Source organism: Hippoglossus stenolepis, chromosome 9 (assembly GCF_022539355.2).
Source record: "Hippoglossus stenolepis isolate QCI-W04-F060 chromosome 9, HSTE1.2, whole genome shotgun sequence".
NCBI lineage: Eukaryota > Metazoa > Chordata > Actinopteri > Pleuronectiformes > Pleuronectidae > Hippoglossus > Hippoglossus stenolepis.
This window is the reverse complement of record NC_061491.1, coordinates 23,344,526-23,370,416: the sequence shown is the minus strand read 5'-3', so window position 1 is coordinate 23,370,416 and position 25,891 is coordinate 23,344,526. Positions and strand designations below refer to the sequence as shown.

The window sequence follows — 25,891 nt, the reverse complement described above, 5'->3', positions numbered from 1 at the left end:
AATTATTAATGAAGGAATTGAAGAACCCCTGGAATCCTTTCAGATTTCACGGTGTGTAAGTGGTTATTGATGCCTCGGTCGGACCGCGTCTCACTGGATACCCATCTGCAAAGTATCCAGAACACTTTCAGTTAGTCCTTTTAAAGATGCAACACATGTTCAGAGGGAATGCGACGCCTTTTCCTCCGATTGTGATAGCGAGTCTCTCCGGAGCTTTCTGTGGCTTGTGTTTTCATAACAGTGAGTTTTTCTGCTGTTATCTCACCGTCTTTAAAGTATCTCTCATCCTGTCGGCTTCATTTTGTTTCTCTACAACTTTTTGTGTGTGTTTTGATGTTATATTGGTAATTATTTTAACGTACCCTCCTGTTTTACCTGTGCTTATCATCATCAAGTTTATTGTGAGGTGTTTTTGTCCGTGAGGTGCAGTTAATTGTCTGGTGTGCGTGAATACAAATCTCATTTAGAACAGATGCTCCAGGATGCTGGGGAACGGTATGAAAACACCATCGCCTCCGTGATTGACCGCCGTGCTTCATGTTTGCTCGTTTGTCAGTGCTAGTTTGCCCAGTTAATCTCCCCATTAAGCTCAGCGAGAACATTAGCCTCGCAAATTAGCACTGATGAATGAGCCATTATTCATCACATGATCTCCACTTTGACTCGGCTCGTCATTGTTTTTTTTGTTGTCTCCTAACACGACCCCAAATCTTTACGTTTTCATCTTTCCTGCTGTCACTGTCGTTTCCAACAGCGAGACATGACGAATTGGTGAAGACCATTATATCACAAGACGCAGAATTAAGAAAATCAACGTCAAAAGAGGTGAAGATGCAGGATGAATACACGAAAAGGGAAGTTCGACTGTTGCTAACAGCTTGTGCCACGAGTAGGAGTTCGGTTTAACATTTGGAACTGAGTTATTGGTTGAGCAGCTTGTTGGGAAAACAAAGGCATCACCGCAGCCTCTGGTCTATTTTTTACTGTCTTTTCTTCTCCCCTCCTCTCCACTATTCTAATCTTAGCAGGTCTTAACAATTATTGTGCCAGCATTCACACACACACACACACACACACACACACACACACACACACACTCACACTCACACACACACACACAACCTCTATCACACACATCCACACACTGGGAATCGTCTAAAGTAGCATGTGATAAGCGGCTTGATCCCTCTCTTGTTCTTTGCTTCTAAAGGTATCGTCTCAATTCTGTTTTACATTCCACAGAGGAAAAGCCACTCATACGTGTGTGTGTGTGTGTGCATCTCTAAAGAACATGTAAATGGCACACAGCCACGTATATATTGGGTACACGCGGAGACAAAAGAAGAAACGTGTACACGGTGGAGTCTCTACGTGAACATGCACAGAGCTCCTGGGCCTGCAAAGCTTTTTGTCTGCTAGTATCTGAATCCCACAGAGAGAAAGAGAAAAAAGAGAGAATTCTTAGGAGAGAAAGAACGAGCAACAGAGAGAAAAGGATGATGTGCATGTGTGGAAGAGAAAGTGGAGGAGTTGGAACAGGTGAGAGAGGAACAGAGGAGGGGATTTGGGAAGTGAGAGCAGTATCCATCTCCTTCATTTCTCTGTTTTCACTCAATCTGTTACTGACACTGTTTTTTTTTTCCTCCTCCCTTTTGTCTTATTATATCCATTCCCCTGCTTTCTCATAATTCTCTTTGTTTATTGTCTATCTCACGTTCTCTGTGCCCTCTCCATTTCTCCCTAATTAGTATTTATTATGGGTGCAGAAAATTCAGCTAATTAATTGAAGTAGTCATCTCGTGATTAGCGTCAGAACATCCTCGTGGAGAGAATCCTCTTCATGCAACACGATCCAAAAAGATTCGTTACACTGGCACACAAGGCCAACGCCCCGGCAGCAACAGACACTACTTCCTCTCCGGGCCGTCTGCGGAGGCGTCACTGACACTGACACTGGGCCCCGTCTTCAACCGGACTGGATGGACGTGCTGGACTGCTTATTGTTTTCATTGTGTTTTTCCGACAGCATTAAGCTGCTCAAGTTGTTTGGAAGCATTTAAAGGGTCAGTTCACCAAAATGACCAAAAAGCCAGACAAAATGCACACAGTGTTTTCACAAGGAAACAACTTTCTTGTGATATGATCAAAACCCTGGAACAATCACAGACTTTTCTTCGGTCACTTTTTTGCCAAAATAGATGAGAAGTCCTTGGTGTTCGTCACATTTTCCCAACCGTGACGACTGATAAACTCTGTCTGCTGATGAATATCATGTGATATGATCTTGATCTCAGTACCCCTATAATTACTTTAGACCCATGTGGATTTCAGCAGCTTTACTCTTTGAGATATTGATGTACGCCTTCTTGTCCTCTTTGAGGCGATGGGTTGGGTTGTACCATGGGAACAAAGGGACATACACCATCTTTACTGAGTGCTGGTCGGCTTGTAATGCACGTTATTTAAGACTGAGCGAGAATGGCACTCAGTAGAGCACATACCTCCGCCAAGGCTAAACAATCCTACACATGATTGTCTAGTTCTAGGAAGTGGAAGGAAAGACAACCTGAATTGTTTATTTGTCATAAAACAAACTGACAGAGAGTGAGAAAAAGAAAAAGAAAAAATATCCTAGATCACACTAAAATGTAATGGATTCTTCCAAGGCCCCATCCCTCCACCAAGGCTGAATAATCCCACACATGATTGTCTATGAAAGAAAAAAAGTAGTAGCATCTAGTAATGGACGCAAAATAAGATTTCTATTTAAGAGTGTGTGTGGTACACATTTGTCTTGTTGTATACACCGCTACACAAACTGTTTACATTCCCATGACCTGTTTTCAAAATAAAGTTAGTTCTGAGCCAACAGCAGTGTGATTAAGAACATTATTAGGTTTGATTTACCTGTTTTAATTTTGTGGCCGATCAGTGATCTTCTCACAACAAATAACAACATAGGGGGAGCAGCACATTTGAGAGTGAGTGAGAAAAACAGTGGGTAGTAAAAAACAAAACAAAAAAAGACTGCTTGAGTCCAATGAATCTGCTGTTTGGCTGATGCAAAGTCACTGTGCTTGATCTGTGCCAGCATGAAGTAAAGGCCTGATATAATGCAAGTTAATTGATTTAGGTGAGAGTGAACACACCAAACCGAGAGCTGAAGTCGTGGCTGTGAAATCCCCACGTCGAGGAGCGAAGGGAAGGCCAGCAGGAGCTGAGGGGAGTGCAAATAGAACTGTAGAGCTGCAGACTTTTATTCTAGAGCAAGGAAAATACAAGGGGAGAAGATAATTGAATAAGTAAAGGAGGACTTGAGGAGGCTTCTGCAAATATGTCAATGTACCATGGGGCAACATGTGGGGGTAGAAAGTAAATCTGAATTGGTGATTAAAATTCGATTCAATGACTGTAGTCTCTCTGGAAAAGTTTATTTTCTAGTTCACTGGTAATGTAACCTGTGGGTGTTTGGAGCATTTCGGTATCACACAGCCTCCTCCAGGCAGCCGACGGGTCATGAATACTGATCACGAGTCCAAGTGGTCTATGTGGTCTACCCTCTTGATGGCATCTGTCCTGCTGCATTTTCTGCGAGGGTCTTCCTGGTGGATTTCTTCCTCTGACGCCAAGGAGCTTGAAGACCCTGCAGAAGGTCTGGCAAAGCGTCTGCAGCCAGGTTCAATGGGCACGTAATGCACTTAGCATCCTTGGCTTCCAGCACTCGTCGATGCCGCCTGCGTTCTTGGCTCTCTTTCTCTCTGAGTTCTCCTCTGAGACCGCCAATTCCGGCAGGACCACTTTCCTTGCCACTTGGACACCAGGTTAATCTTTGGTCTCAGCCTCTATGACGGTGTTTGGAAACTCAAACTGCCTCTAAGGAAACTATCTGATCTTTTTGGGTGCTACTGGCTTCTCCTGCCTCTCGACAGAATCCAACTACCCTCAATGTCTTGTGCAGATGTTACCAAAGGTGATATAGTTTGCAGTTGTGTGCAGGTGTCACAGACACAGACATATAATCACAGATATGATAGATGTAGAAACATGAAGCCTGTTACCATTTCTGAAAATCAGTATTTACTGAATTTTGAGTTCGATCAAACGGCAGCTGAAACAGGGTTTTTGTTCTTGATGTAAAACCAAGAACAGAAATCCCTTTGCAGCGTGTGTGTGTGTGTTTGTGTGTGCGTGTGTGTGTGTGTGTGTGTGTGCGTGTGCGTGTGCGTGTGCGTGCTCGTTATTAGAGAGAGATTAAGATATAAAAGAACAGAGGGTGCGAGAAAGCGAGAAGTTGGGGACGGAGAGACAGTAATGAGTACTCCAGTGGAGAGTGATAAGAGAGACGGAGGGAGAGTTGGTCTGCATAATGAGTCCTCCAGCATGGAGGTGGCATGTGGGAGGGATGGAGCGAAGGGAGGGAGGCAGGGACGAGCAGGACTATTCCAGTGGAGAATAGAGAAAAGCAATAGAGGCATTTATTCTGATTCACAGGGAACGGTCGCTATAATGAGTTTTCCAAGGGACAGTTAGCAAGGTGGAAGACATGGAGGGGGCACAAAATGATGCAAATTTTAATGCCATTATGGCCATTGTATATAAAAAAAAACTGAAAATGAGTATCCAGAGACGAGAAACATCAACGATAAACAAGTGTAAGGTCTCAGCCGCATGTTTAAGAAGCCATCGCACACAAGTCACTTAAAAAGACAGAAACATCTTTGGTAGCAAATGCAACAGTTCCCAGACATCATTTTTCTTTCCCCCAGTGTGTCCAGTACTGTGAATATAGTATCGTTGCTGAAAATAACTGCCCACCTCTTCTCATTTACACGGAAACAAACAACTGCCAACACACGGTGCATCAGGCTAATGAGCTCAAGAGTAGATGTGTCCAGCAGAATTCACCAGATTTCATTAGAATTGATCAGGTTTTCTCAGGCAAAAATGTATTTCATCAGGGTGATTTGAAAAATATTATGAACAATCCTTAAAATATGGGCTTTAAATAATCGTCTTTCTCAATGGCTCCTATTGAGATTTAAAATTTAGGACTGAAAGGTTTAGAGCACCAGCTAGCTCACCTGTTAGCATGGGCCCCCCCGATTGGAGGCTGGAGTCTTGCAGCAGCAGCCGTCCTCCCTGCTGTCTTTCCATTTCACACTTGTTCTATCAACCGAGGCAGAATGCCCAAAAAATATATTTTAAAAAAGTTTTTAAAAAAAGATATCTGTCACTCAAGAGTTTTGCTATAAGTGTCAGGAAATTGAAATTTTGTCTGACAAAACACTAACTGTCTAATTCTGTAATTGCCTACTTCAAGAAAATCAAAATCAAGAAAAATGTCTGACTTCAATATTGATCACCATTTTGTTCTTGTGCTGTCTTTGACTTCTAGGACACTTGTCAGCACAATGTGTGTGTGTGTGTGACTGACGTGTGATTGACAGCAAACATGCATAAACACACACTCACTCTCGCACGCAGCCGCACGATCTCTGTTTCACACGCAACGTCAGTTTTAACAGATAGTGTAAACTCAGCTGCCAGGATCCCGATGACGCTTTAAGAATTAAACCTCGGGGGTTTGATGCCATAACTTGCTGTGCTTGTTTGTGTGTTTGTTCCCGGGAGCTGTCATTCTGTGATCAGCAGTGGGTGGCATGAGAGGAGACCAGTGAAGAGGATAGGAAAAAAACAAATACACTGCATGCATGTGCATTCACACACAGATTTTCAATATGTAGACGTTCCTTAATTAGTCAACCTCCTCCTTCACTCGTAGAAAGAAGCAGTGGAAAAGTTGGGAAAGGATTGTGTGCACCATGCAGAGTGACCGGAAAGCTGCTGATAAAACACACAAACACGCACAAACACATTGGGAGTGTCAGTTTTCCTACAGATGCACGCATGCAGTGAGCCAGACAGATAGACAGCTATCCAATCATCAGCTTCCTAGCCAACCTGTCAGTCAGTTTGTCAGCGATCCAGTCATCCAGTCAAACAATCTCCCCATCCATCTCTCCAGTCAACCAGGCAGTTATCTCCCCATTCAACCAGTTTGATGCACAGCCAGAGATGCAGGCAGCCATTTTGGTGACTATTCCTACAACAACAATCAGACGAGCACAAGACGCAGGCGGCACGGAGGATTACAGAGGTTTCGCGACAGAGCTGCGGTGGAGATGAGAGTGGGTGACACCTATAGAGTTGGGTGAGGAGTTACATAAGAGCTTCAGTCGTCAGAGTCTAATGGGAGAGAGGGAGATATCGAGGTAGGAGCACCAGAGGGAGGAAGAAACGAGGGAGTTTGATGGAAACGTGTGGGAAGGAAGTGTGAGGAGGATGAGAGGAACGAGTAGGTGTTGTTGATAGGAATTAAACGTAAGAAGGTGACACAGGCGAGATGGAAGTAGATAAAAGAAGTTGAGGAGAGGATGAGAGGAGAAGGTGGCAGGAAGTGTGACCGTGGAGAGGAAACACGAAGCTCGGTGATCGTCAGAGTTGAACAAGTTACTTGAAAACTCAAACTAATTGTCAAAGTAATGTTTTTAGTAGCTTGCGTCCCTGCTCTCAGCTCGGTCTGAGGCACCTTCACAGAACTCACAAAACAAGACATGGCACTGAACAAAAGTAGACAGACCATCCTGCAGCCAGTTTGAGCTGTGTCCCAGTTTAAAGGCTGCCTCCTTTGGAGAATGCAGTCAATGAAGGAGGAGGCCTTCGTAGACCACAAAGACATGACATCTGTTTTCTATATGTTGGTCACTGTGAGCGATTTATTCTCAGTGTCAGAATCCAGCGACGATGCAAGTCACATCCAGATTAATAACTGTTTCTGTAGTGTTTCTAAATTCGGAGCAAGACGAGATATAACAGCTCCAGGGGCTGCTCAACAGGGCAGGCTAAGCAGCTAATTGCCCCCAAACTTGGCTTATTGCTTTAGTCCACAGCAACAACAGTTTTGTGAGAACCCTGTTAATTGCTATGATTGTCTATGTACATGAGACTGCAATGACACCCCCCATACAAGGCCCCATGTGAAAAGCTTTCTGCAAAAGTTTGGTAATTTAAGAGGTTTGGTTGAAGCAGAGAATGTCTAAATGTGTGTGTACGGTGAGCCGGGAGGGTCGTGGGGGCTTGCACTTGAACTTTACTGTGGAGGTGGGGGGTCTGTTTGGTTTGATGTTGGAGCCCCCCCTACGCCCCTTTTGCCCAGGGCCCGTAAAATCCCTTGAGGCGCTCCTGAACATTTCCTATGGTTCTGCTCCATATGAATCCCTGAGCCTGATCTGGAACAGAGGGAAAAGTAGAAGTACATTTAATTTATGTAACTCTATTTGTCTTCTGTGTGCATCTGCCTTCTTTATATATATACTTTTACACTCGTTTTTATTTTTTTCCTCTGCTCTACTTCTGCTTCCCTCCCTCGCTTTTCTCCTCCCTGATCGCTTCACCAGAAATGTCTGCTCCCGACAGGGGAGGAGAGGAGGAGGATGAGACCAGGCTTTATCCATCATGGTAAAAAACATACAAATGGGTGGAGAGGGGGAGTTGGTGAGTGAGCGCTGCCGACTGAAGACCACTGACTGAAGCGGGGAACACAACAGACGGGAGATAGGGTGTGACAGTTTGACATGCAGTTTGTGAACAATCAGTTAAGGCTCTCCAGAGACTCTCAGAGGTTCAGCTGTGCAGCAGCTTTCTGCGAGCGATTTGTTTATATATTTCTGGTGAGTCATGCAGGAACATGTGCATATTTAATATTCACTGCTTCCCAAACCTCCACCATCACTATGACTTACTAATACCACCCTTAACTTCAAAATAACATTAAGTACAGTCCCCACTGTGGAAGTCGACCTTAATGTGAACATATGATGTCAAATATTAAAGATCTGTTTGTTATTAAAATAGACGTGTCTGTGTTAGGATCGATCACTTTTTCTATGACACACTTGAAACTTTGAGGGTGAATTTAGTCATATTAATTTAAATATTTCATTATGTTTGATCTAATTATGAGGTTGAATTGTTTTAATATGCAATGAATATGAGCTATTTATATTAATAGGGCTAATACGTAGAGTTTTTAGTTTTTTTTCCTGCAATCATTTGGCTGAGGCGATTTCAGTCAACCAAAATTTTCTTTGGTTGACTACAGCCCTTCATGATTATTCTGCTTTCTTTCTCACAAACATTTGCAAATCTAAATTTTAAGTCTGAAGACTTCTTCTTCTTCTTGGAGAAGTGATTTGGCAGACACTTTTATTCAGGGTATACAATATGTTATGTGGCCTTGCTCTAAAAGTTGTCTGTTGTCTTTGTCTTTACACATCAAACGCTAACAGCGTTTCTTTGCCTCTATTACACGTTTCTTCAACTCAAAGAAACGCTGAGCACAACTTCAGCAGCAACTCTTTTTCACACTTATTTCCTTGCAAACATTCCCACTTGGGATCTGCTCAGCACAACATTAGTCCTGTGTTGCTCTGCAGCTGGCAGGCCTGACGCCTCAGCATCAGCAGCCGTAGCTGTTAAAGAAGAGAAAAGACCCGTTTCGCTCAGTCTCCCTCACTCTCCTCTGAGCGGACTCTCCTCCTCCTCAGGAGTCATCAGGAGCACGTGGCGCTGCCGCCAGCAGCTCAGTTCTCTCACCATTAGGCCTCCGCCACCTCTCTTTGTCATTTCCGATGTTAACTTCATATCGCTGCGTAGATGAGTCAACTGTGGCGAAATAAATTCACAGCGCTCGCTGAATGAGCTCCTGAAAGTCTACACTGGCTGTTATTGTTGAACGAGTTCCAAAGAGCTGACTCTCGGAGCGGAAACAAGCTTTCCGTCGGTGGCACGTTGAATTAGTAGACTTAGGCAGGCCGGGAGGGAGGAGGGGAGGGGAGGGGGGCGGAGCTGTTATCACACTGCAGCACCTGGACCAGAGACGGGGTGGGACAGAGACGTCTGTCAAACACACAAACGCACCGAGCCCGAGACACACATACACAAAGTGAAAGTGGAGCAGAAGAATACGCAGACAGACACACTGTGAACTGTATTTGTTTATCAATTCCTCTTCTACTCCTAAAGGTCATTGTGGCCGTCCTGTCATTTCTTTTCCCCTCTTAATTCATCTCTCTGTCACCCCCCCCCTCCCTGCCCTCTCCCTCTCTTCTTCTTTCTCACCCTGTACTATCCCTCTCTTTTTGTCATACAGCCTCTTACTTCCCATCATTTGCTGCCTTGTCTACTTTCTCTGACTCTTGACGTCTTTCTCTCCTGACTCTCTTTATCTATTTTCATTTGCATGAGCTTCATCAGGGTGTGATATGTATGTTGCTGTTTGTTCGTCGTACAAACTTGTCATTTTGCACTAATTTTGCATCAAGGTATCGGTGAAGTTATAACGTTATCTGGTATTAGACGCTGTTGACACAAAGGAGTTTAGAGCCTTAAGTTTAGTTATTTAAAAGAGGACACTGAGCAGAGCTGAGGTTTGACCAAAAAGCAGCAACCTCCATGTGTAGATTTGATTTGATCCAACATGCCTCCTCTCTGAATATCAATTATCTTACTAATGAACCAAATGCATTTCATCAAGTGAAGAAACAAAGCAAGCAAATGAGACCATAACATCTTGTGACAAAAATGTGTTGAAAGAATATTTGGGTAATTATTGTTATTGAGCTGTTCTGAAATCAGAATAAGTTAAGTACTTTCACACTGAGTGTTTCTGTTTGATTGATCTTGGCGTCAATATAGAATGAAGGACTGGTCGAGTCAGCTGGAGTTGAACATGACTTGTTTTACATTAATTAAATGTTCATGTTTGAAAAGATAACTACCACAGTGCCCGTTCTACACCAGTCTGTTTGAAATGGGCTGTTTACTCTGCCTGTGGTGTCACTGGTTGCAGCTTTTCTTTCTGATATATATAGAATTTGTCACTGCAAATCCTTGGGCCCTTAACGATATGAGCTATATATCAGTTTATGATAAGATGAGAACAGTTCTCAAGATAAAATAGCCTCCGACAAACAGAGATTTCTGGATGTTTAGATCAAGCTTTGTATTCAGATGGTTTGTATAACTCAAGCTAAAATTGAATTAAACATTCACTTTAGAAAAAGCTTCAAATCTAACAATCACATATTAAACATACTCAAATGTCCTTTTGCTCCATCCTCATTTCCCATGTTGTTCTGCACCTCATTGTTATTCCCTGTGCCTCACAGTTCCTGCTGTTTCTGTCTCAACCTCCATGTTTTTAAATCTATTCTTGTTTTCCTTCTCTTTCAAATGCCGGAATTACACACACAGGCTTTTTCCTGGCCGCAAAATAGGCGGGGGTGGCACTGAGCCGTATTATCGCTATAATTGTATTTTATTTAACAAACTAGTACAGTCACTAAACAGTGTCAACGGACACATGTTTGAACTCAGACTGGGTAAAACACAACAGAATTTGTAAACTGAGACAAAGTATGAATGGCTGGAGGAGATGGTTTGGCTGGGTACAGTTGGCAGTGCACACCGTAGATGTTAGAGACACCGAGAGGAGCAGTAAATTACTGACAGAGACGGTAAAAACTGTAAAAAATAAACTCTTACGGTCCAAACGTGTATGAAAAGACCCAATTACGACGCAGATACGATTCTGTCCCAAGCTTTTATCCATACAAACTCTTGATCAATGTATCCGGTTTCCACTGTAATTTTTTTCTGTGAAAACAATTACTAGAATTTTGTCAGGAGGCGGAGGCGGCACGAAATTGGACAGAGGCGGCCACCGCGCAATTCTCTGTGCAGGACAAAAAACCTGCACACAGGCAAAGACATTTATGCAAAAATAGATGCAATGAAAAGCACCATTACCGCCACCTGCTAAGCACCGGCTCTGTGTGGATGAGTGATTCTGCGCCTTACAAGTGTTACTGAAGCTCTGCAGAAAGAGCAGGGTTTTAAGTGCACCTCTGCTGCGGTTTTTAATTGTGGAAACAGTAATGGAACCCCAAGGTGCTGCATCTCTCACCCAGCATGCAACTGTTTTATTTCCATTCAGCTCGGTTTAAGATTAGCTGTAGAGCGACTGAAATCTGGATATACTGAGGATCTTTTCAAAGTCAGTTGTAAACTAGCTTCACTCTTATCGCAGATGGAATAATAAACCACGATTATTTTAGTAAATGGACTGTAGTTTGAAATATATATTTTCCAGTCTTCCACCACTCAAAGTTCTTTAACAGAACTTTTTCCATCACTTTCATCCACACTGATGGCACGGTCGTCAGGAGCAATTTCAGGTTCAGTATCTTTCCCAAAGACAATTGTAGACTGGTAGAGCCTGGGATCAAACCCCCGACCTTCTGGTTAGCCCTCTCTACCTCCTGAGCCACAGCCACCCACATGTTTCGGTACTTGTAATATTATCTGTTTCGGTTCCTTTCCTTTTCTTTACTACGCACGTGGCTCAACCCTGCGTCATTACCAGTAGTAGTTGGACAAAACCAACGTCTAGACAATAATTTAACTGCTGCACCTGAGCTCTAATTTCTCATTTTCACTATAATGTGTGAATCACCGTGTTGCTGAGATCATTGACTATTTGCAAAGCTTCCTTGTTGAGTCAAGACATTCTGACATTCAAGATCTGAGATTCTCTCATTTATTCCAAGGTACAGACTGATTTGAAACACGTTGTTATTGTTCGTCTCCCGGCTGTGAGGTTTATGAATACAAGGCTTGTTTGTCGACATGATGCTGAATGTTTCAATGGAGCATCAAAATACTCGCTATTAGATAAGATCAACTTTATTAATCCCACGCTTCACTTGTTGCAGCAGCAGATAGTCAAAGAGAGGTAGACAAAAGTGATAAGAACATAATGGAAATAAAAATGGGCAATGGAATAAAATATATAGAAATACAAATATATGAAAATAATGTACCCTTTTAACTACAGACAGATATTATGGGTTTATGAACCTCCGTTACCATGTGAAGGAGATGTGACCTTGAATTCCCTTGAAATGAAATTCATGGCCTAAAGCAAACACATCTTATTGACTGTTATATATATTTTGCCGTGCACATAAATGTCGACCATTGTGTATGCAGTGTGTTTTTGGGGTCTCCTGCTAGGCTCAACAGGGGCTGTACTTCCTCTCTCTCTCTGTGTGTGTGTGTGTGTGTGTGTGTGTGTGTGTGTGTGTGTGTGTGTGTGTGTGTGTGTGTGTGTGTGTGTGTGTGTGTGTGTGTGTGTGTGTGTGTGTGTGTGTGTGTGTGTGTGTGTGTGTGTGTGTGTGTGTCCTGCCAGCTCACATACCAACTGCGACGATCCAGCTCCACAAACCAATAGACCTAAAGCTCCCGTCCACTTCACCTGTTCACGCTGATCTGTGTGTTTGAGTCTCTGCTCCCAGCTGTCTTTGTTGATGTAACCTGCTGTTTGCTGGTTTTGCCGTCATGTTTATTTGTTTGTTTGGTCTGCCAGCCGGTGCCTTGGTTACCATTGTTATAGCCCACTGGGCGATTCTCTTGCCGGGCTGAGGCAACACATGTGTGTTTGTGTTTGTGTGTGCAAACTTTTAAACGCTTGAGTGTAATTATAGCATTCACAATAGGGTTAGGTATTTAGTTGTGATGGTTAATTCCAGGGTTAGGGTCTAGGGAATGTATCATGTCAATGAGGTCCCCCATAACTATTGAAAGACTAAATAGTATAAGTATAATATAACAAAAACAGCAGAAACCATTGATAGTAACAAAGATGCTGATAATAATGACAGTTGAGTAGTTGTGGCAGATCTGGATCCTGCAGCTCTGGATTCATAAATACCTGCGGGCTGAGGACAGAGAGGAAAAGCTCAAACTCTGGGAGAGAGACAAAATAATGTAATGACATGCAGAAGTCTGATATAGATGCACAGGGCACAGAGAAAGGAAGAGAGAGAGATGATTATCTTCTCATTTCATCCCCTCACTTGGAAGGTATGAGGTCATTTTGGATCTCATCCACTCATAATAAATGAGAAGTCTTGGCTTAAATTTGTATCTTTTCATCACATTGAACTGCCTGGAGAAGTGTTGCAGATGATGGAGAGATGGATCAATGTGCATTGGGCTTTCATCTGTTCTGAAAACTTTTACTCAAACTTTTTTTGACACTACTTCTGTACTTTACAAGGACGCATACCTACTGACAACAGCCACCTTTCAAACCTGAAGAATGTACATTTTGATAACGATAAATGTTTGTCTGTTTGTCTAATAGATTTAAGTTTGAATATCTTAATTCACTGAAAGATGTAAAAAAGCAAAACAGATTAGTATAATAATAATACATGTGTGTAGTTATTTATATAGTACATGAGTTGGTAAAATAATGCGTTTCTTGTTAAAGGTCATTAAGGAAGTATTCTCCCAAGTACATAGAAACAATAGAAACAACACAGAAGTATTTATGTCGGCGTCAACAGTAGCTGTGTTTCGTCTCATCTTACAAAACAGAAATCAAAACTGTCTTGTAATATTAGAAAATGAAACAAAAAACAAAAACAAAACCCATTAATGCTGCAACAATTAAGTATCATGCAAATCACAAGACTCTCCCTGTCAGATGTGATCTCTTCCTGCTTTGTTGTGTTCCAGTCTCCTCCTGCTCAAAGTGATCTGCGGTGAAGTCGCTGGTTGCCTCTCTGTTAATCTGGGACCTCAGCCCAGAGGACTAGCTCAAAGCTACTGCAGCAGCCAGCAACCCACCGCTATTGTCTCCGTCTTTGTTTACAGAGAAATGTGTCGTTCTAATCCCATGTGTGGTGGGAAGTGGAGTGGGTGGTTTTATTCCATGTGTGTGTGTGTGAGAATTTTTTATTTTTTTTTATTTGAAAGGGTTCCAGTATCCAAACATCAAGCTGTGAAGATTACATTACCGGTTGTCCTGCTTAAGAAACGTGTACAGAAGTAGCAGTTGTAAAAGTCCCACGCGTCACAGCGAGCGAGCTGAACTGCTGCTGCACCTCAGCTTCCTCCGCCGAGAGGAGAGAGAACACGGAGGAAGGGTCAGGAAGAAGTTTGGTGCTTTTCTTTTTTTTTACAAACAACACATTGTGGGCCAGTCGCAAAACCTTTCAGGATGAATTACTGGACTCGCGGCGCTAATGTGGCACTGATGAAGGGTGATGACTCAGACTTTTATTAAGGTACATCAGTTATAATCACTGAAGAAGTACAACTGACTTTTATTACGCAACCGTTCACAGCTTTATGTCAATGATTTGTTGTTCCGTTCCTGCTGATTTTTCTATTTTCACGACGGTGCCCTGGGCCAAATTTATCTTAAAGTTAATCAGTGAGGATTGTAACTCATGCGTTGAATCTCTATTTACAGTCATTCTTTTACAACCGTCGGTATATTTAATTTTGATTTTTAAGGACCTTTGTAATATAATTTGATCTTTTCTATCTATTTATGGAGGTTGTCTCTGTCATTACCAGTTTGTCATAGGGGATGAAGAGCCGGATGTACAGCAGAAATACACGTTATCCTGTTTTTTATTATAGCATACAGTAATGGATTTACACTTGAGGACTCAGGCACTTGACATGAAACTTGTATGTCTCACAGAGTATTCACCTGCCAAGAAAACCTGTGCAGATGCAAAGAAAATATGTTATGGTTACTCACACATGCGCCCCAAATGTTTCAAAAATTTCAGGCTGTATTATAGCATTCATTGCATTTGCTTTATATCAGCGTTTTTTAACATGGATGTGAATGTTTAGGTGATATAATCTGAGGAATACCAAAGTATATTGCACAAAACAGATCTTGAACATATGTGTCCTGGACCATGCAGCTCACGTGGTGACACAGGATGAATCTATTCTAAAGGTACGGATTTGCTAAACTCGTTTGGAATTAAGAAACGAACAAACTGTCTGAGGATCATGCAGCTCACACCCACTCTGGTCCCGTGAAGAGCACGTTTGTTGCTCTGCAGGACAGATGTAGGTTGGATGCATGAGCAGCGGCTGCTATCTCGGCTCCTGCTGCGGGGCTGGTGGTGCCGAGGCCTGTTTTGAGCAGCAGCGTGAAACAAAGACAAGTCTGGGGCAGAAGGCAAATGATGGCATTTTCCTCACTCATGCATAATTAACAGAGCAGAGGCCAACATATGTGCACATTGGAGCGTTTAGTGTCAAGGCATTTGGATATTTACTTCACGGACTGTACGCTGAGTCAAGCACGCACACAAACATACCCCTGTTCTCCAGCAGCTTTCATCATTATTACACAGTAGATATTTTGCAGTTATGTAACTTGTATAACTGGATGAGCCGGCTGCTCACAGAGCGAGAGAGAGTGTCTGTGGCAAAGAGATTATTGTGTGTGTGTGTGGTTATGTATGTAAATTATTACGGGGCACTTCCCCGGTATTGTATTATTTTCACATATTGTGAGAAACTTAGATGTTTGCTCAGATGTTTCTATCAGTCCCAAAATATGAGGCAACTATTTGGTATTGTCACCATGGTGATCAAGATAAGGAGCAACAACACCGTGATACTGATGTCGTTGCTCCATCACTTGTCAATTGTTAGGATTTTATCCAAATGAAGCATAGATTTTCGATGAATTTCCCAAAAATTTACTGAAGAAAATGTGAATTATTGCGTCCTCCGTTAAAAACATTAAAAACCTGACTATTGACCCCATCAGCCTTGAATAGTTAGCTTTATTTAGGGGGCAAAGTTTATTTAAAGTTTGGGTAATTTTTGTATTTTTGGTCAAAAGGAATTTTGAGTTGACAGATGATATGACGGACTCACATGCTTTGTTGAGTCATCCATGCTCGGGTCAGGGTTAAAGTTTGGCTGTTAGATGATCTCGCTATAAAAAACATGAGGAGGTTGGTTATTGTGCGTTTCAACACGCGACAAAATGTCTCGACAAAGGTAAAATAACCCCAAAAAGTTATTTCCTGACCATTCATCACTCAAGCTTAGTGTTGCTGCGACTGACAGACGCTGCTCTGGGGAGATTTTTTTTTTTTGTGCGCTATTATGTTTGAGTTACAGGAGGAGATGGAGTGACAGAGAATAATGTTTAAGAAGAAAGAAAGATGAGCGTGAAAGACAGCTTTAAATGAGCCAGACATAAAAAAGGTAATGTAAGAGTGGGCAGAGGGACAAAAAAAAAATGAAAGGCGGGATGAAAGAACAACAAAGTGAAAGCGACCACAGGAAAAGAACAAGTGAAGGCCTTCAAAAGAAAAGAGTGAGAACGGCAGAGGGATTCAAAGTCGACGTAGAGAAACAGATTCTGGGCCGCACGGTAAAACAGATGTTCTCACAGAGAGACAGCTTTGACCTGTGACCAACATAACTCAGCTCTTTTACATCCGTGTTTCAAATGTTTAACAACAGTTTATTTTAAACTTCCAAACTTACAGCTCCCCATCTGTCTCAACCCGGCTTAAAAAAAACACACAAGCCCACCTGTTCATTGTGAAAATTCTAATCTGTTGTCGCGCTCCAGTCTGTCCGTCACTCCAACTGCAGAGGAAGAAAAAGATGAAGCTCGAAACTGTGACTCTGGCAAGAAATGATCAAATATAAAAAAAAACAATCAGCAATATGACCAGAAAAAGTGTATCATCATAAAAGTATTTAAATATTTTAAGTCTAAATACAACTGCATATGTCTGTTATATTTTACATGACTGTATTTTAGAGTGCACATTATGAATGTTACCCGTCATCAAAGAGTTGCACTGACTGTGATCTAACGAGCCAATTCTTCTGAACGTTATAATCACAGCAGATCATTTCACGTCTCCTCTCTGGAGAAGCGAAGGGAGCAGAGAACCCGATGTCGGCAGCCTCTTCAGATTGTGTTGCCGGTGAAGCAGGTGCTGTGGTGAATTGTTTTTTGGAGCATCTGTCTGCGCTTTGGAAGCTTTGCAGTCGTTTGACTTACTGTTACCGGCTTGTGCTGTTTCTTAATGTCACAAATTCGTAACGTTGGCAATTTTTCCATCATGCAATATACTGCATATCTATAGAATCATAATTTTCCAACTTTATATTGCTTCCTCTTTGCTGTGTTTTACATATACAGATGTTGACTACACATCCGGATAGGAATTTTCTTGCCTCCATGATTTCTTAAATTGTACGTGGTGGGATTATTCCTTGCTAGGGTGATCCCTTCTGTTGGGGTGTGGGTGGGAATGTGTATCTTAAGATATTTGCAAATATATGGATTTTGAAAATTTAACAAGGGAGAGGTGGATGTAATAAAATTAAAAACATGAGAGTTGATTTTGGTGGTGCAGTGGCTACCAATGTTACCGAAAGACGTTTTCTGGTTTGGTCGGTGTCTTTCTGTGTGAAGTTGACATGTTCTGCCTGTGTCTTTGTGGATTTCCTTTGGCCTCCATGCAGATTGTAGTCAGGCTAATTGAAGACTCTAAATTGTCCGTAAGTGGGAATGCGCGTGTGAGTGATTTTGTCTCCTCCCAAGACCCTGAAAGGATGAGCAGGATAGATAATAGATGGATGGAATATTTTATGATTTAATGTTATTCATCCCCTAAAAGTTTTGGTGACACCAAAGCCCAAATAGTCTTGCCCCTAAAATAAAGAAATTCCAAGTGTGCTACTAGAAAAAATGCTTTAGCTTCCACAGCAGTATTCATGTAGAAAGGTACGATACTAATAGGCATCGAGAGACAACAAATTTTAACAAAATATTCCATCTTGTCAGAATTTTGGTCGTACTCTGCTTTATTTACGGAAGTGATGGATGGTTTCAGTTTGGATACAGGATGCACACATCTGGATTTCTAACGGGCCCTTTTTACCGCATCTTTCCAAAGTGTCTCCTCTCAGAACATCTGCTCCAACAACAACTTCAGACAAACAATATGTCTTCTTTCACTTTTTTTTGTCTCTCAGTCACATCTGCTGCTGAACACGCAGCATATGGCTCCGGGTCTGCTCCATTGTTCTGGGAAGAATGCCTTTTGGCTCCGCAGTTACATTTCAGGCATTTAGCTGATGCTTTCATTCAGAGTTCAGTCAGAGCTTAAATACCTTTAACATTAGAGTCGAAGGGCTCACTGTAAAACCTGGAATAATGGATGTCATCCACCATGAATTTACTGAATGGAAGTGAGCTTGAAGAACCAATGATGCCGACACAGGGAACTTTTTGCCATGTGATCCCCTCTGAATGTTTTAAGTCGACTTTGTAGATTTTTTTTTCAGAAAGACCAGAAACATAAATGGCTATTTCTGATATGTTGCATTTAGATATAATAACCACACTTAAAGATTATAATTCACCATCATTTCCAGTAGGGACTCAGTAACTCATCTCACAGTGTGACGGCAAGAATGTGGTTCTACCTTTGGGCCGGAGTTCTCCACATGAGGTTGATGTGTTACGTGACGAATAAGTTTCATGAACCCGTTAAACAAGTTCCTTATTTTGTTTCAGAGTTTCAAAACCAAAAGTGTGAGAGAGGTAAAGGGGAAAAATAAAAGATCAACACCCACGTTTCTTCTTCCACCTGGAGCACCTCATGAGTTCAGCCTTTGTAGATCTACATCAGCAGCCATCATGGATTAGAGCGCACTGCTTGTAAAGTCATCTCCGGCAAATTGGGAATCGACTTGAAGGCTTTTTTGTGGATCTTTTTTCCTTTTCACCAGAAACTTTGAAAACCTTGAAACATTTCGACTAATCAGCTGCAGAATCACTCATAAAAAACTAAGAGGGTAAAAGGTAAAAGTACATAAAAATAATGTTAACAAGAGGAGCACATGAACCTGAAGGCTTAACATCCTCTTTTTTTTCCATTCTAAACCATTGTTTACCAACTTGAAGCTTGTTGGAGCAACACATCCAAATCACTTTTAAGCCTTGGTAGACACTCTAAGCCCTTTGGGTTGAGTTCCTGACTTACTGAAGAGATCTGTCAGTTTTTAGCCTTTTAAGCCCCACAGGCTCTAAACACACGCTTTTGAAGGAATACGGGTTTATGCTATGATGAGCGGCTCCCCGGAGTCTATGAATTTACCACACATCAGGCATTCGCAGAGGTTACCTTGGTGTAGATACAAAGACTTTCACAGAATAAAGTATTTAATGAGGCCACGAGAACCTGAGTAGAGGCCACAGTGGGCACTTATAACATGCTTTTATCATTCACCTACCCTTCAGCGGATTTCCACTCATTCCTTGTCATTTCTCGCTGTAGTCGATTAGCACACACCAACTGAGTTTTTGTTCAATTTTCAGACAATGTGAACTGTATTCGTGGTGATAAATCAAGGTCCCAGCTTTGCACATAGCTCTAAGGTTACTTGGAACATTTAATTTATGTTTTCTCAAAAGATCAGCTGTTTCAGAAGACTTTGATATTCACGACAAAGGTCTAACTAGATATGGGTGTAACAGGTGGATTCCCCCCAAAGGTTTTCAACCCTTTAACCACTTGCTAACCCCCTAATGATCAATGTCACTGCTTCTTTGTTGGGTATCATGATTAGTTATATGTATGTGTGTGTGTCAGAGTGTCGCTGGGGCCTCAATTTTCTGTGCTAACCCTTCTTAGCCTGAGTTAAAACTAACTGAGCAGGCATTCGGCTTTTTGACTCAGAACCCGAGTCTGATGTTTTCCCGGATTACTGGCATGTGCAGCATAAAAAAATCGAAGTATCCAACATGTCCGAAACTGTCCTAGCACATAGAAATCTAAGAACGTGATAGTTATTCTGTTTATTGTGTTCGAACCCGACCCGAGACGGATGTTTTCTATAATAATAGACAAGTCTTGTGTATAAAAAACAAGAAGATAGCCCAACGTGACTGACACTTACCCGTACCTGAAAACCCTGATGGGTCCCGACAGGCCCATCTTTTTAGAAGAACAATCTGTTTCCTTTCAACCTCTTTACATATTGGTTACTTTCCTGGGTCAGTGGTCCTGGTTGGAAGAGCTAAGCTATAAATATGCATCGCTTCATTCACATTCCCCTGTTTCCTTCTCTCCATTCAACTGTTTTCTCGCTAGAAAACACAACTTAATGCTTCGGTGTTACTTATGGGAGCAGAAGTGGAAAACTGAGGTTAAAATAAACAAAAAATCAGTTGAAATAAATGAGTTGATTATTGATATCTGGTCATGTTTCTTCAAATCTGATCCCAGGAGACCTATTACACAAACTGGCATTTTTTGGCATAATTATCCATTGTCTCTGACCATAATCTGCCAGCAGCTGAAAATGGAGCAAAACTTGAATAAAAAAAAAAATGCATCTCTTTGAGGAAAAGCCAAACTGCAGCAGAACTACAATCTGCAGAAAGCGAGGTAAAGAGACGCTCTGGGGCTTATAAATAAGAGTCCCAGAAAGAAAAAGAGACCTCATCGTGTTGACAGAAACACACGGTGCATTTTAAACGTACAACTGTGATTTAAAAGAGCAAAGGGGAAACTTAATTCACAGTGTAGCTTTTTGGCATAATGCCCAATTACTTTTCTCCCCACACTTACTCTTTATTTTTTTTCTCTCACTTGGAAAACTAGTGTTGAGGTGCCTATAAACAAGGCACCGCTCCAGGAACAAAGAAAAAGGAAATCGATTGTAATGCTCGGCGAGGTTCACAATGGCCGGCAGGAGCAGACTGTCTTCACTGCTGTGAATGTGTGTAATGTACGACTGTCACCCGGGGAACAGGCAAAGGAAAAGGTGCTCAGTTCATATTTTTCCGGTGTAAATAAAAGTTTAAATGTATTGCACTAACATTTTTGTGCTCGTTATGCCAGAATCATCTCAAATTATTTTTTAGATGAAGCAGTTTTTTAGTTTCAGAGGAAAACGAGTAGCACCTACACCGTATTGATTCTCTCCATATTATCTCTGCTACACATTATTAGTTTAGATACAGGTCTGTTGTCCGATTTGTTACCATGCAGCGGACACACACACACACACACACACACACACACACACACACACACACACACCACACACGCACACACACAATCCAACAATTGTTTGGCCTATACTGGGAAGTTGGTGAAAATGTGCAAATATGCCCTGTTTCACACTGTGGAAAAAGATCCTGGATCAGATTCATGGAATGTAATTGGTTCTTTCTTGTTCGTTTCTTCAGGTTTTGTGGAAACCTGTCCAGTAGTTTTTGCGTCAACCTGACAGAAATCTGACAAACAGACAAAAAAACACGACTTCCTTGCTGGAGAGGTGATTAGACAGCAAAGGCAGCAATTGTTTCAATAAATACAGTTTTAGATGTTGAGGATTGTCAGACAGGATGTGTTACAGATCACTGTCCCAGCCGAGCAGTACCGCTGACTTGAGGAATAAAACAAGGGTCAGTAAATACAGAGAGATTTGAAAGAATACAGGGAGAAGTTGTGCTTGTCTTTCTGCATTACCCTTAAAAAGCAGACGGACAGACAAAGAACGACACACAGACACTTGTCAAGCTCTTTTGCTGTGTACAGATCTGACAGAGGCAGCTCAGGGATGCAGCTTTGTCCATCATCCTGCTTGTTGACAGACACACACACACACACACACACACACACACACACACACACACACACACACACACACACACACACACACACACACACACACACACACACACACACACACACACATATCAAAGTCCTGACAGATGCACCTTGGGACAGTTGTGTTTCTGTGTTGGTGACATACTGACTGTGAGTGTTTTTGTGTCTTCATCCGTCCCAGTCCAGACAAGCAGACTCTACTTGTTCCCACACACATCATGTCTGATTTTAACGGATAAACTGACAACCCCTCACAAACAGGGGTGGAACCTCCAGCCTCCGGGCCGTCTACACACAAACACACAAACACACACACACACAAACAAACAAAATTCTCATGACAGCATTTTGAATCCCTCTGAGTCTGTTATAAAAGAAAACAACATAAATAGGAGATTAACGTGTCCTTCATGGTGGTCCCTTCTGGCTGTACGTCTGTCAGGTCACGATCAGGGTGAAGGAAACACTCACACCGTCTTGTGTACGCTCACAAGCATCTTGGAGAATGTCAAGAAAAGAAGTGCAGATGTGGAACGTTGAGCTTTCCAAGAGAAACGAATAAAAATCCAGACAAGACAAGCTCAGTTTGTGGTGTAGTGTGTACCAGGGTATGTTTGCACCCCTGTCTGAACCTATCTCCAGGAAACTTGTTGGACAGATGCAGTATGGGTCAATGAAGAATCCATTAAATGTTGGTGCTGATCCGCATCAGGGGGCAGATCCAGGAACTAATGAGACATATTTAGGTGACTGGTATTTACGAGTGTGTGCAATTTGGTGACAGTTTGGTTGAATTTAAAAGGGACTGTTGGGTCTTAGAGGAAGTTTGCGCTCGACTGAGTTCTAGTTACTGTAAATGCAGCAATGAGTTTTGAGGACAAGCACACTTGGATACACTTAACACTCCTCGTGGAGTTTGTGTGTCCCCATGAGCTACTTTCACTAAACCACATTCTGATAGAGACAGTGTTATCCACACAAGTTTTCAGAAGGAGAGTTTGTGCAGCAGTGACGTTTTGCCGCTGTGGAGCTGCTGGAACCGGACAAAGCTAAATTGTGCATCCTTTGCAAACACTGTATTATACAAGATTAAAAGCCTATGAGATAAAAACATACAAGAGAGTTTGCAAAACTCCTTCAGGCATTCGGTGAGAGGTTTCCAGACATGAAAAATAAATATAAGGACATATTTGTTGAGTGGTTTAATGTGGAACCAGTGGGTTTGCCTGACAATACAACACAAAATCATTGAGCTGAAAAGCAACGACAAGCTCAGAGCAACATGGGACATCCTCCTTCTGCTCTGCATGTACTTCCTGAGCATCCCCTCACGCTGAGGAGACAACACTGAGACCTGTTCTTCTCCAAACTCGCTCTCGCAACGACTGACTGACCCAAACCTGGAACATCATCACTACCATCAGACACCATGCCAGAGAGAAGCTGTTCACACCGTCACATTAGAGAAGTCCGTGTGATAAATGTGCTCAGTAATTTATTTTGGTCCCTGAAGGATGTTATAAAAACTGAAATAGTCCTTGATAGGAAAATGTTTCCCACCCCATGACTTAAAGCATCATACTCTCTTTTAACAGAAAGCCCCATTGTGTTTTGAATTCATGTTTTTTTTTCTCCTTTTGACTGAATCAATGTTATTCTGATATTTGACTGGAGGGTTCTGGACCCTTGGCGGCACATTGTGATGAGATTTTTTTATAGAATGTCAACATTTCTGATAAATCTCTGTTTTGTGAAGTAAAGGATAATTTCAGAAAGTTTGGAAGTATACATACAATATATATTGGTCTTTTATATCAATGGCTATATTATTAACCATATGTTTATGCCTCTGCATCAGTGATACCCAGTGGACTGAAGCCTGTGAACACAATATCTCAAGAAAGCCTTGAGGACATTTTTGTTTCAAATTTGGTACAAATATTAACTCGGACTCCCGGATGAACTTATTGGAATTTGTTGGTCAGATGTCAATGGTCAAGGTCACGAGCCTCCGGAACATGGTGTCTCTCGTCCGTCTTTAGGGAATTAGACTTTGGCTTAAAGATGTGCCGATCAAATCACTGTGGTCAAGCAGACTCTGGCTTAAAGATGCTTTCTATACCTGTGATAATCCTCATTACTTATCACAGTGACAAACCAGTTTCATATGAGCGTAGGTATTTTATACAACACCTTCCCCCCCCCACTGCAAATGGTCACTCATCAGGAAAATCTAGCTGATGTAATCACTGGCAGAGTCAAAATGTGTCCGGTGACAGGCCTCGACTTTCTGTAAAAGTGGAAACTTGCAGTTTTACACCTGTCACATATTTGATCCTTTGGCTGTGCTGTTGGAATGCAGCTCTAGGAAAGTGCAGTATTTGATACCACAATAACAAGAAGGAGGTTTGTGTTCTCACATGCTGAGGTAGTTGTATTGATTCTGTTCTTTTTCCAATATGTGTTATAGATGATTTTACTTTGCAACAACCCTGTTATCTAAGAATCTCTGGAATGAGTTTTCTCAGGCACACTTTTCTGTTGCCTTTCACACTGTTCCTCTCAGTCTGTCACCTCCTGTTTAAGTGTTTTGTTTTTTCCGAACTCATTGCTTCCCTTTACATACTTTTGTCGCCACAGCCTGGCTGCAGTAAATTTCCTTTTGAAGTGGATTATCTTAAACTCTGAGTTGTTTTAGGATGACTGAATAGGAGAGAGAGAGCGAGAGAGGAGGGCGAGGTTGGGACATGGTGGAGACAGAGGCTCCGTACACACCTGGTAATAACATGTGGTTTTTCTGATCCGATCACAAGTGGACGGCTCTGCCTGCCTTTAAAATGTGGCCCCACATATAATTGAATCAATCTAAGGGAAGTATTTATCGTTATGTGGTGATCAGTGTCGATATTGTAGCGATATTGTAACATGTGAATACCAGGTGTGTACGGGGCCAGGAAGACAGAGGGATGGAGAGAGAGGAACAGAGGAAGCAGAACAATGATGATTTGATTGGAATTGCTCCAGTAGATCGACTTTGATGGAAGCCGCGACAGTGGCTACAATGTAATATTAAGGGGCAACTGCAATTGTGCTCGAAATGTTCACCAAAAGTGGGTTATTTTCGCCAATAACCGGTTCAAATTTTTATTTTGGGTCTTTGCTCAGAGTCTGGCAAGATTACACACGTCTTGCTCAACAAGAAAGATTTTATTCCTACCAGTCATTTATACACCCACTTTTACAAACATCAGGCCGAGGTCTGGAAGAATCTTACTGATAAAAATTGTCCACCTTTGTTTTCATCCACTGCAAAATTAATTGGTTCCTTCTTGGCTCATGTTCCATCCTTCCAGTTGGAAGTTGTGAAAATCTTTGTTTCGTAGTTTTTTGCATAATCCTACTGACAAACAAACAAACAACAAACCGACAGGGGTGAAAACGTAACCTCTTTAGTTTCGGGGGGTAACAATATGTAAACTAAAACTTTCAGAGTCAAACAATAAATAAAAAAAAGTGGGTTATCGCTCGAGGGTAGTTTCCCTCTGCCAAACACCAGGAAGCCTCTTAATTAGTATACACAGGTGGAACATACTAACGTCAGGGGACAGATATGACACATTTGTTGGCAGTTTTGGCAAAACATGAAACAAACATGAGAAAATAATAATGAGAGAGAAGACAAAGAGGATTGGCATTTGTTTTTTTCCCCTTCTCTTTAGAGGAAATGTTGGAGAATATGTCTGTGTTGTTATATGTTGTTTGCCAGAGATTATTGTCTGAGCGCTGAAGAGAAAAGCAGTAAACAAGCTAGTGTGCATGCATGCCTGTAAAGTGTGTTAATAAACTGAGGGAGGGTCTCGACTCGGTGATAAATAGAACAAAACACACGGGGATGGATTAGCGTGAGAGGGGGGGGGCAAATAAAGAGATTAACTGTAGGTTGTCTTGAGATTGAAGGATGGAGGAGGGACAGAGGAAGGTGAATGAAGGGAGGGTCATTGAGGGATGGATAAAAAGCAGAGGCAGAGCTGAGGAAGGAGGTGAGGAAGAGGGGGATGAGAGATGAAAGAGGAGACGATGAGTAGAAACAAGGAGGGGAAAGACAGAGGAGATTGGAAGGAAAGACTAAAGCAAATATGGAAGTCAGGAGAGTTGAAGCCGAGAGAGATGGGGGAGGAAATGAGGAGAAGGATGAAGAAGAGGGGGGAAACAAGAAAGACAATACTGAAAGAGAGAGTGATAAAGTGGGAATAAGGAAGTTGAGTGGAGCGGAAATCTGGCAGGTA

At 42.0% G+C, this 25,891-nt stretch overlaps 1 protein-coding gene across 1 annotated transcript in view; it reads left to right on the top strand.

Moving 5' to 3' along the window:
* Positions 1-25,891, top strand: part of si:dkey-215k6.1 (transmembrane protein 132C) — a 217,551-nt gene that overhangs the window by 87,334 nt on the left and 104,326 nt on the right. The window lies entirely within an intron of this gene.